The sequence below is a fragment of the Lepisosteus platostomus genome, chromosome 20 (genome assembly GCF_059453375.1).
Source record: "Lepisosteus platostomus isolate fLepPlt1 chromosome 20, fLepPlt1.hap1, whole genome shotgun sequence".
Lineage (NCBI taxonomy): Eukaryota > Metazoa > Chordata > Actinopteri > Semionotiformes > Lepisosteidae > Lepisosteus > Lepisosteus platostomus.
Window position 1 is genome coordinate 13372294 of NC_142630.1, and position 3566 is coordinate 13375859.

Genomic DNA, 3566 nt, shown 5'->3' on the forward strand with positions numbered 1-3566 from the left:
CGGATGGCTTTGGGTTTCATTATGACAAAATACGAAGATCGATATATCACCTTTTGAATGGAAAAGTCTTACAGTTATAATAATAATAATAATTGCTTACACTTATATAGCGCTTTTCTGGACACTCCACTCAAAGCACTTTACAGGTAATGGGGATCCCCTCCACCACCACCACCAATGTGCAGCATCCACCTGGATGATGCGACGGCAGCCATAGTGCGCCAGAACGCTCACCACACATCAGCTATCAGTGGGGAGGAGAGCAGAGTAATGTCGCCAATTCATAGAGGGGGATTATTAGGAGGCCATGATTGGTAAGGGCCAATTGGAAATTTGGCCAGGACACCGGGGTTACATCCCTACTCTTTTCGAGAAGCGCCCTGGGATTTTTAGTGACCACAGAGAGTCAGCACCTCGGTTTTACGTCTCATCCGAAGGACGGCGCCTGTTTACAGTATAGTGTCCCCGTCACTATACTGGGGCATTAGGACCCACATGGACCGCAGGGTGAGCACCCCCTGCTGGCCCCACTAACACCTCTTCCAGCAGCAACCTTAGTTTTTCCCAGGAGGTCTCCCATCCAGGTACTGACCAGGCTCACACCTGCTGAGCTTCAGTGGGTTGCCAGTTGTGAGTTGCAGGGTGATATGCACATTGCACTAATTTTATAATTTATTATGAACAATTAATTACATGTCTAGTTGTAACGCTGAAGCCAAGTTGGTAACCGGTCTGATTTTAGATAAGAGAGGCCTTTTTCAATCTACGACAACAGTCACTGGTGTGAACACAGAAATAATGAATTGGGCTCCAAGAATTCTGGTTCCAACCCAAGACCCTGATAAACAACAGCAGCCTCATAAATATTAGTAGACAGTCCTTCACTCTGCAAGCAACACTCCCACACTTCTCCCCGAACCCTTCTGATGTGAGCTCGTTAGAACGATGGTTCACTTCCTCTTCAACAGGAAATGGGACATGCATACTCAGGGAGCTCAGTTTATTTATAGTCACACCCTGTCAAGATAAAGAGAAGGGAAGCAACATTGTCCAGAAAGCAGGTGTCTCGCACAGAACCACTGCTCCTTTGTAAGACCCAGCAACCTGGCTTGGCTGATTACTCTCTCTTATCCTTCTCTAGGAATCCGGGAATTGATTTGCTTGTGCAAGTGATCAATAGTACCGGTCATGCTAGGTGATTCAGGTCTCAATCAGTGCTGCAAGGTTATCTGACATAAACTGGAAATAATAACGAGTTTCAAAAGACAAGAGTTTGTAAATTCCTATCTTTAATACTGTTCTTACCTCCACATGATGTGCTCTATCATGGAAAACATGGGCAAAGGTGTCGATGGTTTTACTCTCTGTAGCTGTGCCTAACCTACCCATCATGAGTAGTAAAAAAATTAAAACACTGTGCCATCAGAAAAGGAGCAAAAAAAGTGCAGGTTTAATAAGGGAAACCAAACCCAAAAAAATATGCAAACAGAAAAACAACAGAACAGGATAAAACACAGCAACAGACTACAGCACCACCAAGCCCAGGTTACATACTATAAACCCCACCCCTGGTCTTCCTGATGGACAGGTGAACCTCTATTTGAAGGGGGGGGTGTTGCACAGGCTCTGTAACCTCATACAAGATGGTGGAACAGACAGGCAGAAGACAACATTGTGGAACCACAACAGGTAATGCAACAATACATATAATACAGAAATAACATAGCAATAGATACTTTAAAATGTAATAATATACTAATGTCCTATGACAGACCACAAAGACATAGACAGCGATTTGTAGCCAAACATTTATGTTCTTGTTGACATGTTGCGTATCATTAGCTAATGTCCGGGTCTGTATTCATCAGCTGAGTGCATCACCATCCCCTTCCATTTCAGCTCCTTCCATTAAGATTATGGAAGCTTTTTAGTTAATGTCTTGGTGTGCCTCAGGTTTGCAGATCAATTCCTAGCATGTAGCTTCTCCTGGTGGTACTTCTGGCCCAGTCACATGGAAAGCCTTGGCCTGGTTCAGATCTGTCACATGCACTGATCTCTCCAGCAAAAGCTAATTACTTCCTGGTACAGACAGGGAAAGCTCGGCACCTGCACTTTGTTAAATAAACCAGGTTGCGTACTTACTGCCCTTTTCCCCCAGGGACCCATGAAGCTGGTGTGTATTACAAATGTCAATTAAAATGCACCTGTTTAATAAGTGAAGTTCCAAATTAGGATCCTTGAGCTCAGCAGTGGATTTGCCAGCTGTAAAAGGTACTGAGTCTGAGCTATAGTCCGGACTGGGGTGTTACAATATGATGTATCGCCTCATGCTAATCTGTTTCACTGGTATTCTGTCTCACGGTCTCTTGAAATACTTGTAATACTTTTAAAGTGTTTTGTATAAAGTTAGATAAATTAATAAAGAAGAATGTGAAACCTTGGGAAAAGAATCCCACTGCCATTCACAAATTTAAGTTGCTAACAGAAATGACAAAAATATTTACTATAGGTGGTGCCAAATTTGAGTTTTCAGTAACGGACAGGCACCTTCTCAAAATTCAGCTGCTGCTAACCCAGGTGCCTCTTTATTTTGATGGATTAAGTGTAGTGCTGAATGTATCCATCACTATTAAGCAGTTAAAACCCTTCTCTTGAGATAGGATTCATAATCTGGTCCTCCTGAGAACAGTGAGCGCAGCCATTTAAAATTACAGATGCCTTGAATTGAAGTCAGTGCAGAATTTTACTGTGTAGTTCAAGGCTGAAAAGACACTGTCCAGGATTGTATATTTTTATCATTTTTCCTTTGCTCTTGGCTGTGTTTCTTCAACCTTGTCACAGTTGGCACACTCATTCCATATCCCAGCTGATGGTAACTGCTTCCCTTTCCAGACTTTCCAGAGTCTTGACTTCCTGGACTTCCTGCACCTGCACTGTGTAACATAAAGGAAGCGTCTTATCTTTCCCCCAGGAACTGTGAAGCTGGCTTGCCTTACTAATCCCCAGTAATGCCCACCTGTTTATGAGGGGCTGTTGTGTTTTTTTAATCAGTTTAATCACACCTTTAAATCTTAAGACGACTTGTGCGAATGCATTTGAAGAGACCTCCACGTTTATTTATTTTTTTGTAAATGTTCAGCTCAAGTCTTAAATGCCCCTCATTCACAGTACTAATCTGAATCCGTTCAATTAGTTGTATGTACCACAGTATTCTGAAGTTGTTAAAAGGGGTGATCTTTCTCCAGCCTGCTTGCTGACCAGCGCAGAGAATGTCTTGCATGTTTAAAACTAACTGAAGATACAGGAGCCCATCCTGGATGGAATGCTTGCCTTCTCAGTATATGAAATGCTAATACTCATCTTTATAGCTAGATCAAGCAATTAGGGTAAAATAGCTGGCCTGGATCGGGACTCATAACTCGTCTGCTGAAGATTCCGGTGACTTAAACGACTATTCAGCGATGCTTCAAGTCTGAGCCTTAAATGACGCAACAGTTTTTAAGACCAACACAGCAAGCCAGCTTGTACAGTACGTGGAGGGCTGTGAGCAGACTCTATCTGCTAAA